This window comes from Pleurodeles waltl, chromosome 11, assembly GCF_031143425.1.
Source record: "Pleurodeles waltl isolate 20211129_DDA chromosome 11, aPleWal1.hap1.20221129, whole genome shotgun sequence".
In the NCBI taxonomy this organism is placed as follows: Eukaryota; Metazoa; Chordata; class Amphibia; order Caudata; family Salamandridae; genus Pleurodeles; species Pleurodeles waltl.
The window spans coordinates 916,085,007-916,101,137 of record NC_090450.1 but is presented as its reverse complement, the minus strand read 5'-3'; the positions used below and the strand labels follow the sequence as shown (position 1 = coordinate 916,101,137).

General features: G+C 45.7%; 1 long non-coding RNA gene across 1 annotated transcript in view; it reads right to left on the bottom strand.

The window, feature by feature from the left end:
• Positions 1-16,131, bottom strand: part of LOC138266286 (uncharacterized) — a 41,397-nt gene that overhangs the window by 24,582 nt on the left and 684 nt on the right. The window contains exons 2-3 of the long non-coding RNA XR_011199491.1: positions 5,748-5,819; positions 347-418 (exon numbers count right to left, since the gene is read on the bottom strand). This is a non-coding gene — a long non-coding RNA (uncharacterized lncRNA). The remainder of the gene's footprint in view (positions 1-346; positions 419-5,747; positions 5,820-16,131) is intronic.

The following is a 16,131-nucleotide window of genomic DNA, read 5'->3' as shown; positions in this document are numbered from 1 at the left end:
GGAAGAGGCCACGAGAGGAGTACGCCGTGGAAAGGAGCCCAGAGACCCACCACGTCCCAGGAGGGCTGTGGCTTCGTCAGGTAGGATCCCATTTCCGGGATACGTTTTTTCCCCTGTGGAAGACGACTGGTCTGGGGAAGAGGTGGGGAAGTCAGGCGGGGACCACCTGTTGCAAGGGGTCATAAAATCCCCTTCACAGTCACAAAGTGAATATTGGGCGCATGCTGTTTGCTCTGGCACAAGATGTCTATATAGACACTACTTCACCAGAGTGCACAATATCCCTCCAACCTCACATCTCGACCCCCCCGCATGCATAAACCTGAAAGAAAAAGAAAACACTTACCAGAGCTAGTTCCTCTGTTCTCTTGTTCACATGTCCATGGGTACGGAGGCACAATGAAGCCTGGAGAAGGACCTGTAAAAGAGCAATAGAAATCATAATCGTGAACTACAACTTACAGGGAACCCAAGGAACAAAAGAAAAGGAGAAACACATGCTGATCTAAAAACACAAGAAGTCCCGTAATAGCTCATAGTTATTTTTTTTATTTTGTTTTTGATGTTTTGAGAGACCAAGAACAACACCCAAAGTGTGACCAATCAGGAAGTCATAATAAACTTAGTTTGACTCAACAGAACGACTAACTGACCTATTTGTACACCACCAACACCACCAACACCACCAACACCACCAGACGTGTAGAGTAGGGATACCGCAGGGACCCTACTACAGTGGTGTCTGAAGTGGGATTTGACCCTCACGATAGGGCAAGAGAAGGGATCATGGAGACAAAACCCACCCTGGAGGACATGATAAATCAGTTAGCTGAGGGTCAGCGACATCTTCAACTAGTGTGGGAAGAACAACTGTGGGAAGCCCAAACAGACAGAGAGACCTTACAGAACACTCTAAAAAGCCAAGCCACCATTATTGCTAACAACCAGTTAGTTCATGAGTCAGCACTACAGAAGCTTACAGACACAATAGCCTCCATTAGGGTGTATCTGAATGTACCAAGCTCCTTACCACAAAAGCATCAGGAAGGGGAAGACCCTGACGCTTTCTTTACCAATTTTGAAAGGGTGGCTACCTCGGCCAACTGACCCCTGGACGGGTGGGGACAATATGTAGCCCCCCTTTTGACTGGCACCTTGCAGGCCACTTATCAAGCAGTAAACCCAGGGGGAACCACCCTTTATGAGGATATTAAGAAGGCCATATTACAAAGGGTGGGGTTCGACACAGAGCACTATTGATTGAAATTCCGTAGGACTAAGTGGGTTCCCTCTGAAAACCCTAGAGCCCTTTCTTATAGACTACAGGATTTGGGGAAAAATGGTTAAAACCCGTCGACAATACGAAAGAGGAGGTCATCCAAACTATACTCTTAGAGCAATTTCTGGAAGCTCTACCCACCAGTACTCGAAACTGGATTAAACAACATCCCAGAGTCACTATTACCTCTGTGATAGAACTAGCCTGTGCATTCCACAGAACCCCTGATTTTAAAATATAACCGGGAAAAGGAGCAATAGCAGCAACAAGGAACAGTCTTCCTGCTCAAAAGACGCGTTCTCAAACTCCGCCTGAGAGTAACCTGAGTGTACACTTCCCCGCGAGAGAGCTAAACCAAAACCCTCAATGTTATAATTGTGCCGAATGGGGACATATTGCCCGTAACTGTCCCCATAAGCTACCAAACCCCGAACCCATGGAAATTGGATTGACCAGGGGTAGGGTATTATGGTCAGGAGAAAAGACACCACACTATGTAAAAGTAATGAAAGTGAATCAGACCCCCACTCAAGTGTTGATTGACGCAGGGTGTAGCCAAACTGTGATTAATGCCTCCCAGGTATCCAACGACTAATGGCAAGAAGGAAAGACTGTGCTCATCTACTGTATACACGGGGACAGTAAAGCCTACCCCAAAGCAGAGGTCTCAACAGAAAGGAAAGGTCGGGAAGAAAAGATAATAGTAGGGGGTGTACCACACCTGGTGCAAGATATGACTATTGGAACAGACTACTATGATTTCCAGAATCTGATAGACAGTTGAGGGAACCAGACACAACAAATGCTTGGATAAATGAGGCCCCCTTTTCCAACACCCGTATTGAAATGGGTAAGGGAAGACCCAAATTAAGTAAACGGGAGAAGAAAGAACAGAGCAAACAGATAACTCCTAACTGTTTCCCTCTTTCATCCACAGAGAAAATGGTATTGTCTACTCCAGGATGGTTTAGAGTGAGCCAGAGGAAAGATCCCTCCCTGAAACAGGCCTGGGACGCCGCTGTCTCTGAACCAACAGGTCAGGTGGGTCCATATTTTCTTATGCAGAATGGGTTGTTATATAGAACCCTACAACAGAAAGGAATGCTAAAATCCCTGCTGGTTGGTCCCACCCCGTTCTGTGTACAGGTACTACATCTAGCACATGGGCAGGTGGAGGGTGGACACTATGGTTGGGAAAAAACCAAGGAGTATCTACTGCGTCACTTTTATTGATCTGGGGTATTCTCTGATATATGGAGGTTCTGTAATAGTTGCCCTAAATACCAGTTGCTCAATCCATCCTCAGTCCCCAAGTCCCCACTGTTTCCTTTACCCATCATAGACGTACCGTTTTCCCGGGTGGGCATGGATTTGGAAGGTCCCCTTTTGTCCTTAACCAGGGGTTATCAATACATTCTGGTGTTAGTAGACTATGCTACCCGCTATCCGGAAGCCATTCCTCTCACCAGTATGACAACCAAAACGTAGCCCATGCTATGATTGTTTTTTTTTCCTGAGTGGGATCTCCCCAATAACTTCTAAGTGACCAAGGTACTCACTTTATGTCACGTCTCATGTTCCAGATCTGTCAGGTCTTAGGGGTAAAACACATACGTATCTCAGTTTATCATCCACAAACTGATGGCTTAGTCGAGAGATATAACCGAACCATCAAGGCCCTCCTGAAAAAAACAATATCAGAATCAGGGAGGGATTGGGACAAAACGCTGCCCCTAGTCCTTTTCGCCATCCGAACGCACGTATAAGCCTCGACCGGGCATAGTCCGTTTGAATTGATTTTTGATAGGCAGCCAAGGGCCCTACTGGATGTGGCTGCCAAACAGTGGGAAGAGCGAGAAGAGGAGTGTTGAGATATCCTAGAGTACACCCACCAGTTAAAGGACAATATACACTCAATATGGAAAGGTGTGAGGGTTCATCTAGAAGAGGCCCAAGAGAAACAGAAGAGGAGATATGTTATAGAAACAAAATTGGGAGACATACCCATTGGGAGTAAGGCCCTAGTTCTATTACCTTCCTCGGAAAACAAGTTATTAACCAAGTGGCAGGGTCCCTAAAGGGCTATTGAAAAAGTAACTCTGGTTACCTATTGAGTCGAGACGTCTTCCACCCCTAAGAAAAACCAGATATACCACATCAACCTTATTAAAATCTGGGAAGAGGAAAACCCCTCATCCTCGACGGAAGGTACTGTATTACTTATAAATCAGACAAAGCCATTAGAGATCTTGTTATTTCCACGTTTAGAGGAAGGGGAAAAGGAATTAGCCCGGTTTGGCCCTAATCTCTCAGAACAACAGAGAACCCAAATAACCATTCTCCTTAATCAACACAAGGATGTTTTTTTCCACAACACCTGGAAAAACCACGTTAACCCAGCACACTATAAAAAAACAGGAGGGGAAGGTAGTGCGCTTAAAACCATATCGCATTCCTGAGGCCCGAAGACAGGTCGTAGAAAAGGAAGTCCAGGAAATGCTAAAGGCGGGTAGAATAGAGCCATCCAATAGCCCCTGGTGTTCCCCAGTTGATCTGGTGCCAAAACCGAATGGATCTATTCAATTCTGCATAGACTTCCACCAGCTCAATGCTATATCTAGTTTTGACACATATCCCATGCCCCGGGTGGACAAATTAATTGAGCAACTAGGAGAAGCTCGACATCTCACTACCCTAGACCTCACCAAAGGATATTGGCAGATCCCTCTTAATACCCAGGATAAAGAAAAGACGGCTTTTTCCACTCCTACAGGACTCTATCACTTTACTGTCCTCTCATTTGGGTTACATGGTGCACCAGCCACATTTCAACAACTTATGGAAAAAACATTGAGGCCTCACAGAGAATATGCTGCGGGATATCTGGATGACACTGTCATCCACAGCTACAATTGGAAACAACACTTATACCATTTATCACTGATTCTTCAGACCCTAAGGAACGCTGGATTAACGCTAATCCTGAAAAATGTAACATCGCCCGAAGTTCCATTAATTATCTAGGATTTGTTATAGAAAAGGGACAGATCCGCCCTCAGGTAGACAAAACCGAAGCCATTAGGGGAATACCTCCTCCCAAAACGAAACGAGAAATACGGTCCTTCTTAGGAATGGTGGGATACTACCGGCATTTTATCCCACACTGTTTCACACATGCAGCGGCCCTCATGGGCATGCTAGGGAAAAATCGACTGAATAAGATACCCCAGCTAACAGGTCCCCAAAATGACACTTTTAAGAAACTCAAGGAGATACTATGTTCAAATCCAGTTTTGTGGTGCGCTGACTTTAACAAGCTATTTATCTTGCAAACGGATGCCTCAGACCAAGGGCTAGGTACCCTCCTATCACAGGATGGCAAGGAAGGGAGGGCGCACCCCCTTGTGTTCATCAGTAGGAAACTGCTACAAAGGGAGAGGAACTACCCTACCTTGGAAAAGGAATGTCTTGCTATAAAGTGGGCAATCGAAGCTCTCCAGTAATATTTGCTGGGACGGCCCTTCACCCTCCTTACAGATCATGCCCCATTGATGTGGCTAGCTTGTCTTAAGGACACCAACTCCAGGGTACTACGTTGGTTTTTAGCCCTTCAGCCTTTTGTGTTCAAGGTACTACATATCCCTGATTCAGCTCAGGCCAACGCGGATTTCTTGTCCAGACACCCAGTGAATACGTGGCCGAATCGGCCACTCCAGGGGGAGAGCATGTATAACAGGGCGCTAACACCTCCCATGACCCCAGAGGACATCCGAGACCCCGAGCCACCAGGTGAGTGACCCAGGGGGACGACGGAGAACAAAACGCTGACGAATCCCGAAGAGCATGACAGCTTTAAGAGGGAGGAGACAAGTGGAGGAGGGAGTGCTGGCCAGAGAAGTGGAGAGGAAGACCGGAGAGAGATGAGAGGAGAAGGATGAAAGAACGTGACGTGTGAAGAAAGAGAGAGGCATGGAGAAAAACGGACGGGAGAGAAGACGCAAGAGGAAGGAGAGAGGCAAGAAGAAGACTACCGTGAAGACAGGAGAAGCCAAGTGCACCCAAAGGCGAGCCCACCGCCTTCCAACCAACGAACCCGGGGACCATCGGGAAGAGGCCACAGAGAGGAGTACGCCGCGGAAAGAAGCCCATAGACCCGCCACATCCCAGGAGGGCCATGGCTTTGTCAGGTACGATCCCGTTTCCGGGATACGTTTTTTCCCCTGTGGAAGAAGGCTGGGTCTGGGGAAGAGGTGGGGAAGTCGGGCAGGGACCACCGGTCGCAAGGGGTTTGACATACGGAGTCCTAAGGCCCATTCACAGTCACAGAGTGAATATTGGGCTCATGCTGTTTGCTCTGGCACTAGATATCTATATAGACACCACTTCACGGGTGTGCACAATATCCCTCCAACCTTAAATCTCACCCCCCCCTGCATGCATAAACCTGAAAGAAAAAGAAAACACTTACCTGAGCTGGTTCCTCTGTTCTCTTCTTCGCATGTCCATGGGCACGGAGGCGCAGTGAAGACTGGAGAAAGACCTGGAAAAGAGCAAGAGAAAACATAACCGTGAACTACAACTTACAGGGAACCCGGTAAAAAATAGAAAAGGAGAAACGGACGCTGAGCTAAAAACACAAGAAGTCCCGTAATAGCTCATAGTTGTTTTTTTGTATTTTGTTTTTGATGTTTTTGGAGACCAAGAACAACACCCAAAGTGTGACCAATCTGGAACTCATAATAATCATAGTTTGACTCAACAGAACGACCAACTGACCTATTTGTACACCACCAGACGTGTAAAGTAGGGATACCACAGGTACCCTACTACAGGGGTGTCAGAGGTGGGCTTTGACCCTCACGAAAGGGCAAGAGAAGGGATCATGGAGACAAAACCCACCCAGGAGGACATGATAAATCAGTTGGCTGAGGGTCAGCGACATCTCCAACTAGTGTGGGAAGAACAATGGAGGGAACCCCAAACAGACAAAGAGACCTTACAGAACGCTCTAAAAAGCCAAGCCACCATTATTGCTAACAACCAGTTCGTTCATAAGACAGTACTACAGAAGTTTACAGTGACTAATCTGAAAGTCATAATAAACTTAGTTTGACTCCACAGAACGACTAACTGACCTATTTGTACACCACCAGGCGTGTAGAGTAGGGATACCACAGGGACCCTACTACAAAAGGGTTTTGAAAAATCAGGGCTAAGGGGAATAGGATGAACAGTGAGGGCATCATTTAAGCTTTGGGAGGCAGCTAAAGTGACTTGGGTGGAGTGACGTAATCCAGTTTCGGTTTCTCTACCCTACTTTAGGAGATCTGTTAAGGGGGCCGCGGTTTGAGAAAAATGAGGGATAAACCACCTGCAATATCCTACTAATTCTAGGAAGGCCTGAGATCCCTTTTTGTCTTAGGAAAAGGTAGTGGCTGAATAGCTGCTACTTTTTCCACCTGAGGTTATATCATCCCTTCTCTCAGAAAATATCCCAAGTATTGGACTTACGTAGCTGCTAGATGACTCTTTTTGGAATTCACCTTATGCCATACTGAGTCCAATGTATGGAGGACATAGGCTGCAGAATAACCTTGGTGCAGTGCCAATAGGGTATTCGTCATTCGCTGAAAGAGTTAAACAGTGAACTGATACAATCGCCCGGTGTGGAAAAGGCATTTTTTTCTTTAGCAGCTGGATTAGGAGGGATCTGCAAGAATCCCTTACATAAATCTAAGGTACTGATGTACTGAGTGTTTCTTAGTTTTTCAATAATTTTGTCTACTCCGGGAAGAGGATAGGTGTCAAACTTAAAGATCTTGCTCACCTCTCTAATGTCAATACAGAAGCGTATGGAGCAAATGGGAGAGTTCCATTCACTCACTGGTGGGTCAATAATTCCCATTTTTAACATGGACTGTACTTCCTCCTCAGTAGCCTGTCTTCGGGCTTCAGGTATTCTACATGGTCTCAGTCTAACCCTTTCCCCGGGATTGGTGTTAATTGAGTGAGATAGGATATGGGTCCTTCCTGGGGCGGTAGAAAACATTTTTTGATAAGATCTTAACTGGGTAAACTACTCTCCTCACCGGTTTTCGTCTGGATCAGGATCAACGCACATTCTGAGTATGTCAGGTTCTACCGATAGAGAGTTACAAAGGACTGGGTGTGATCCTTCCCATTTTTTCAATAGGTTCACATGATAGATTTGAGTTTCTTTTTTTCCTTGTTTATCTCTAATTTGTATGTGACAGGAGTTACTCGCTCCAATACTCTGAAGAGTCCTTGCAATTGGCACAGCATTTTACTAGACAAAGGTAACATTACTAACACTAAGGCCCTCATTACAACCCTGGCGGTCAAAGACCGCCAGAGTTGTTTTGGCGACCGTACCGTGGTACAATTTGCCATATTTTGACTGCGGCGGTAGCGTCGCGGTCACACCGCCAGGACCAGCGGTTTTCCACCATCGTTGTCCCGGCGGTTATAATCCGACAGGGCAGCGCTGCTTGCAGCGCTGCCTTGGGGATTATGACTCCCCTTCCCGCCAGCCTGTCCATGGCGGTAGAGACTGCCATGGAAAGGCTGGTGGGAAGGGGAGTCGCGGGCCCCTGGGGGCCCCTGCACTGCCCATGCAGTTGGCATGGGCAGTGCAGGGGCCCGCAGGCACAGCCCCACCCTGCTTTTCACTGTCTGCACAGCAGACAGTGAATAGCGCGACGGGTGCAGCTGCACCCGTCGCACAGCCGCAACACCGCCGGCTCCATTAGGAGCCGGCTGCAATGTTACGGCCGACATCCCCACTGGGCCGGCGGGCAGAAACTCTGTTTCCACCCGCCGGCCCAGCGGGGATGTTGAAATGCGGCCGGTGGGTTTGTGGCCGCATAGGCGGCTGCTTTGCCGTTCAACCTTGGGGGCGGTCTCTGCCGCCCACCAAGGTTGTAATGAGGGCCATAGTCTTCTGTCTCAAATTTTCTTACTGTAGCCTGTTTATTGTTCTGATCTTTTTGGGCTTCCTGTGCATTCTCTAGGTTCTGCCTGGTTATTTCTCTGATTTGATTCAAATGTGTTTTCAGTCCTGTAACATATTCTAACAAGGGTTTTGAGTGAACGTTTCTCTCCTCCCAGGACTTCCTGGCCATATTTAATAGTGTACGTGGCTTATGACCAAACACAAATTCGAAGGGAGAGAATCCAGAGCTGCTTTGCTCCTTACATCTAATAGCAAACAAAGCCAGAGGCAGCATTTATTCCCACTTTTGTGCCTCTAAGCCCAGTAATTTCTTCAATGTGGTTTTTATCGTAGAATTGTACCGCTCTACTAACCATCTGTCTGGGGATGATAGGCAGCAGTGCGAATCTGTTGTCCACAGATATGTTTCATTAGCTTGGATGTAAAAGGAGTTTCCTGAACACTTATCTCTTGCGGAAACCCAACCCTAGAAAAGATCCCAATCATCGATTTTGCGATGAGGGTAGGGTACCACATGAGGGTCCTCTTCATCCGTAGCCATTCTCCATGCTTCTTGGAACTGGGGTTCTTCTCTTGGAGCTGCCCAGAAGGTCCTATCTAACTCTCAATTGTATTTTTCCCGATATATTGTCATTACCGTAGGTACGATATGCTTGGCTGCTCTTCTCTGTTTCCTACTCTTGCGTATCTTTGGGATGGGCCATTCTTCATCCTCTACTTGTGCAAACGGGGCTATGTCCTGCCAATAATTCCTCTCTTTCCATCATTCCCAAACCAGGGTGTCAGGATTTGGATAATCAGTACCTACAATAAGCGGTTCAAGGAGCCGGGGGATCATCCCTACTTGGAGGGGGATTATTGAGTCATCTTTATGTTGTAAGACAATCTCAGAGACAGGATACTTCTTTTTGTCCCCATGGACGCACTGTATGTTTACTTCTTCAATAGGTGTAGGGGCCCATCCCGGGATACTTTGTAGCCTTATCTCACTGTGGTGACTCCCCATGTCCAAAAGTGCTGGGACTGGATCTCCATTGACTTTAATGAAGCAGTGATATGTGGGCTTAGTCTCTGTCGTAGTTTAATGAGAAGACCTGGCTACTACAGTCTCCATTGGTTCTTCTTTATGTGGAAAAAGTCTAGCAATATGTCCTAGTTACCCACAGTTAAAACATTGGGGTCCTGTTGGTGGGGGTTTGAGATTGGGCCCTGGTATTATGGGAACTACTTCTAGTTTTCTCGGGACACTAGGTTTTGCCAGTCTTAGGATACCCGTACTCTTACCCTTCCACCCATAGTCCTTTCGTCCTTTGCAAGATTCCTGGGCATGATTGTATGCGCTCGCAATCTCCACAGCTGCTCCAGTGAGAGATTACTATGCTGTTTTGGATAGGAGGATGTAAGGAGGCTAGGAATTGTTCTGAATATATCTTCTCCATTATCTCTCACTTGGTGGCAGTCTCTGGATTGAGCCATCTATCTATCATGTCCCTACCTGATAATATAAAGCTCAGGGGGTCCCCTGGGGGCCTTCCTTGATATGTCAAAGTCTAATCTGATACATTTCACAGTCCACTCCTAATGTCTCCAGGATGCTCTTCTTAATCTTAAAATAAGCAGTAGTTCCTTGAGGATTGGCACCTGATATGCTGTCTGTGACTCCCCTGTAAGTAAGGGCCCTAAATATTGCTCCCAACGGTCAGCAGGCCATGCAGCGGCCTGGGCTAAACCTTCATACTTCAAAAAAATCCCCTTCTACATATTTCTGTACCACCTCAGAAGGGAGGGCAGTGTGTCCTCGCTGTTGTCTCAGTACTTCGGCTAACCTCCCTATTGCTGCATCCTGGGACTGAGCTACCTTATCCAGTTTCTCAGCTTGATTTGTGATAGCTTTTTGGAAATTCTCCCTATCTTCTGTGGCTTCTGTAAGGAAGCGTTCCATGATTATTTCCAGCCTTTGATGACCTTCTGACATATTGATTTCCATAGCCTCCATTCTCTCCAATCCCACTTCTGACACCACTTGTAGAAGGGATGGGCAGAAATATGGCTTCAGAGGCTTGGTTAATTTCTGAATCTTGGCCTTTATTTGGCTACAAAACAAAACAGGGCAATGTTGCATAGGTATGTCTGGTCCACACTGGGATGAAATCTAATGTCTCTGCTATGTTCCTTTTAAAACTCGACTGATGTGATGATTCTGTCTCCCTTCTCTTCCTTTGCAGGGTCCCTCATTGGATGTCACCACCAATCCCCTCAAACGTAAGTAATGTTTCTTACATAGGAGGCATCCATGTAACCATAAAACCAGTGGTGTCCTGTGAGGTGTGGTTCCTTTCCTGTATGGGTGCTGGTAAAGAGCAGAAAATGGTGCTCAGGGATCAGGGATAGGTTTATAACATCAAGAGAAAAAGGGCTTCATGCACTCAGTGACGCTAAGGGACAAGTAAAAGAAAGATAGTTAAAAAAATAAAGGTGTAGTGACACTCTGTATAAAATTACACTGCCCTGTTAACGTAAATGTCTCCTTGTCTTCAGTTCTCACACTGCCCCTTCATTTCTACCTTCACCCTTACGTACAAGTCTATTGTGCCCCCCCACTCACTGCACTAACCACAACTCTCCAGAGTTGTGGCGGACTCTAGAGCTTCAGCTGGCGGTGTCCACCAGTCCTCACACCAGGTTTCCGTCACCTCTTCGGTCTCTGTGTCGCCCTGGCAGTGGTGTGGGTGGCTCTCCTTCTATCCCTCCACCTCGTTGTTGGTTCGGGCGCTGCTTCCTCTCCTTGGTCCCAGTTGGGCTCCTCTTCATTCCTGTGGTTTCCTCTCCTTGTCCCTCTCCAGACACAGTTTCTCCTGCTGCAGTCCAGGGGGCGGGGACTCCCCCTCCGGCTGACATGATCCTCCTTTCATGTGCAAGACTCAGCCTTGCTTCTCCTGAAAGGGCAAGTCCTTCGTTACTGTTGGTGACCTGGCACTAGTTTGCTTCCTAGCCTTTATAGTTTTGTCCTTTTCTGTTAGGTGTTCCTGACCGTGGAACGCTATAGAAGGGAGATGGGAGATCTCAGCTGGACTATCCGGTAAGGAGGGGGTCTCTTCACACTATTGTTAGTTGTAGAGCTGCTCCTTTATAAGATGCACTCTACAATACTACCAACACTCTAAATCTGGCCACCTCAGGTGCTCAAATGTCAGAATGCAGAATTTGTAAGTATGGGGTAAGCCCATTGCCATCTATGCTGAGCTAAGAAACAGGTGCCTTTCATCATTTTTGGCAATATCCTTAAGCATACGATTAGCAAGTGTTATTATCCACTTTGAGCTAAAAAAACATACAGCACTGTTATTACTGTTTATGGGAACTGGGAGAATGGAAGTAAGGGACTGACACGATCTGGCATTTTATTCCTCAAAGGAGTGAGAAGGATATGCCTAAATTGACATTTTAAGGCACCAACATGATACACTATACTTGATGAAATTCTTGGGAGACTCCTTGAACTGTCTATGAATCCATTTCTTAATAATTTCATTTTTATGACACTAAAACAAAGACTAGCTGGTTGTCAATGTAACATCTCATGGAAGGTCTTATTATGATTGTGGCAGATAGGCAATTTCAATTACATGAAGTAATTCAACATAAACAAGCACAAGCTGCTAAACTAGAGTTCCAGCATGAACGACTAACATAAAGGCCATGCAATTAACCTCTCAAGAAACAACAAGAGGCTCACAGGTGCAGCCCTACATACCTATGCAAATAAATGCACCTGGAGAAGATCCTTTATATGTTTTTACTACATTTGAGCAAGAAGTTAAAAATGCTTCAAGGCTCCACAATGATTCGGGCCATAATACAGCCCCTTTATTCACACAAAAGATCCTAAAGAGTCCACTAAGTAGCAAACCAATAGGAAATATAGCATATGACTGTCTAAAGAAGATACTAGAGAGACTCTTTTGTATGATTTATCCTAAAAAACCCAATTCCATCCCACAAGACTGAAGATATTAAACCATAGGTTCTCTTCTTTCCGTTTTCGGGATTAAACTGGCAAGTGGCTGCAAAGTGCAAGCATGTGTCCATAGTGAACCTTAAAAATTAGATTCTACTAGATAAATTCTTAGAAGCTTCCCCTGTGCTTTGGTGGGTACATCATCATCCTCATCTCAGCCTAGAAGATGCTGTCAGCATCACACAAGACTGAAGATATTAAACCATAGGTTCTCTTCTTTCCGTTTTCGGGATTAAACTGGCAAGTGGCTGCAAAGTGCAAGCATGTGTCCATAGTGAACCTTAAAAATTAGATTCTACTAGATAAATTCTTAGAAGCTTCCCCTGTGCTTTGGTGGGTACATCATCATCCTCATCTCAGCCTAGAAGATGCTGTCAGCATCACAACAGCCTTTCATTTTAACCAGAGGGTGAAAAACACCAGCAGGACTGCCCAGAAGAACTGGGACTACGAACATCCCGAGACCCTGACATAAGGTGCATCATGCGCACAAGCTGGAGGAAATACAAAGCAGATATCCCAACAAGTGTAGGAAGGGGTGCCTTCCCTCATACTGGTTCATTATGTTTTAATTACAGGAAAGGGGGCTAAGAGTACGTCTGCAGAAGGCCAAATAGGAAGCTTTGGCGATAGGAATGCTTGGAATACATTACAGGCATCTAAAACCCAGAAGCCATCTTTATATTCTTACATTTACTGAGGGAGTACCCGCCTGCCAAACCTAGAGATGTCCGGTGGCCCAGTGGACATATCTTGCATTGGCCGGAATTGCTGTGACAACGGTTCCTGTCAATGCATTGAAGGTTTGATTGGCAGCTCTGTCAACATGATGGAGCCATACTGCAAAGTTTAAATGAAAGTTGAAATGAAAATAAATAAAAAAATCACTTCCTCACCAGGGAAGTTTTCTCTCATGGTATGGGAGTCATTTTGCAGTTTTCACTATCCCTTACTGCCGGGCAGGGCGTTAATTTGAGCCAGTGGTTGCCGGTAGATACCACCGTCACTTACTTTTGGGAACTGGCACTTATTTTTCTGCATCAGACATTTACTGGTAGCAAAAGAGGGAAAAACACACAAAGATGAAAAACAAAGCAACTGAAAGACAGAAAAAGTATCACAAAGGGAGAAAGCAGGCAACTGCAAGAATGAAATAACGGGGTAGGTGGTGTCTTGCAATGGATTATAGAGGCCTATTGTGATTTGAAGACAACACAGCCTTTTTATTTAGTGCAGTGACATTTAAATGGACCAGTTGCGGACTTCTGAGCAGAACTTTCAGCCCTGGCACTCATTCTTTAACAAATTAAGCACTGCCACCTGGTATTACCTGGTGGTGATAGACAGTCAAAACTTGCCTTTTGTTTGCCTATTCTATATATAGGGTAATCAAATGGCAAAATCCCATATGGCTCTTCCTCCGTCAGAGGTGTATGTCGCCGGCAGAGATGGAGTATCCCTGTTTTCGATATACTGAAGGTCCATCAACTCTAAATGAAGTTGGCGGGTATTTAGTTTGGTGGAGAGGGTACTCTGTTGCCTTTGTTACTGAGTACCCCCCACGCTTTAAATCTAGCCCAAAGCAGCTTCACACTGAAACTTCTTTGCACCAGTCTCCTCCTTGGACTGTTTCAGATTTAATTGACATGCAAGTTGGAAAGAAAACTCCGCACACCCTGCCAAGATGCAGAAAAAGTGTAGGGATGTGTGCCCACCATGCCACCTCAGGAACAGTCCACCGCGAACTGCCAAACTGAGGTGGCATGGTGGTCATAAGAATGATGGGTTGAAACGCTACCCTAGCGATTGCCAGACATTAGTTCTCTTGCAAGCATTCCTTCTATCACCTTTTATGTGTTTGATGTACAACCCTAAGTGGCTAGGTTATGCAAAGACATGGGTCCCGTGTGCACTGTGCCACTGGAACCAAGCTAGACCCAACTAAGGCGAAACCGATCTTGGGTTGCTTTTGTTTCAATTCACAGATCACGTGGCTTGGCAGTTCAGACTGGACTGTTCCTCTTAAAGAACTGTTGATACCCATTTGTGTGTGGCTTGGTCCAAACTGAGGTGGCATTGTGGGCTAAGAACAGTGGGTTTGAATGTTACCTCAAGTGATTGACTGTGGTTAGACTAATTGTAAGCATTCCTCCCATCACCTTTTGTGTAGTTAAGCCACCACCTGCAGCATGTCCACGAGTTCCACCAGTACTAACACTACCATCTGTACCACCAGTACCATCACTACATCACCAGTATCAGCACCCAGGACCATCCTCATAATGACCACCACAAGTACAAGAACCACAGCAATCAGTACCACCACCACCTCCACCACAATCACAGTAGAACCACCAATACCATGAGTACCCCTAGTAACACCACCACCATCACCAATACAAGCACCAGAAACACAAGTGCCACAACCACCATGTCTGACATCTGGTTGTCAGTCTGCTGTGCGCAATGCAAAACTAAAATTCGCCCGTACACCACAGCCAGGGTGAGGCTAATATTACAGTAAAAAAAGTCCCCTTTCTCACAGCTACCCAGATTTCCAGAGCCAAGGAGGAACCGGTGGGTGTGAAGGGTAGGGTTGGTCTCAGCAGCCTGTTTCTATGCCATGTTATTGCTGTATAATGCAGCAGCCATCAGGTGTCTGGCTATCATTGCTGCAGCAGGTACAGCGACATTGATCCAAGATGGAAGGGACACGTCTGCTACTGGGAGGGGGGAGCGCATTTTCCTTGCTTGAATTAGGGCAATTTGCACCCTTGCAACACCACTGGTAATTATTAAAAATGCCTTCCAGTGCAAATAACCCCAGGCCAGCACTAGTATTGTTCAATCATTTTATAGAGTGCCTCACCCCCATGAGTTACAACATGTGCAAGACTATGGTAGGTATGCAGTTTTTCACCCATTATAATGTTATAACAGACACAGCCATCCCAAGCCCAGAACCTCCTGATAGCTTAGCGTTGGCAGGATTAGTTTGGATTATATTTCTTGTGACTCCATCACGGTTGCCTGTTAAGGGAGACCTCCTCTCTGATATTCTTGACACGAGACAGAAAAAATGAGCCTCACTCCTGTTATGTGGGATTCTTGATGTAACCTCATTAGCAGAGATGGGTCAAGTTGTCATTTTGTCTTCATTGTTTTGGTTTGTTTAATTCATGTCTTGTGTAATGATTCAGGGAGGAGTGGAACATGTTCACATATTGTTTGTAAGTATTCACAAAGAAAATCTGCTTCTCCATCCCAATGAATGTGTTCAGTGTATGGAAATATGCCCTTCTAGAGCACAGTGTGATTATTGTTGACAATTTGGCATTGACCCAGCTATTTTGACTTACGGGACTCACGCACTTCATGTTTTGTAAATACATAACTGCTGTTCCATTTTTGCAGGTGTTTTATTGTGTTGTTTAATGTTTTAATCTGCATGGCACTGCGAAACACCCTGCCCAAATGTAACTTCTATATAAACTGCAACGGTAACAACCATTTCTTTTGAATATAGTCTACAAAAAACACACACATTTTAAGCATATATACCATCCCCTTAAAATCACGTATTTGATTAATTGTTTACAGAGTTCCTGGTTTGTTCGTCCATGTGGATGATGTGTGGCCAACATAGTTCCAAGAGGGCCAGATTAATCCCTAAATTCCTGGATAACCACCATGTAAATAATTTTCCTTTAGATTTAGATTTATTTTATGGGGAAGTATGTAGAAGCCCTGACAAGGATCCGATGCCCATGGACCTGAGTTTGACATGATAAGGATGTATCACTGTACCGCTTTTTGGATCTTTTTCTTGTTTGTGGCCTTTTTGTCACTGGAATTACAGGG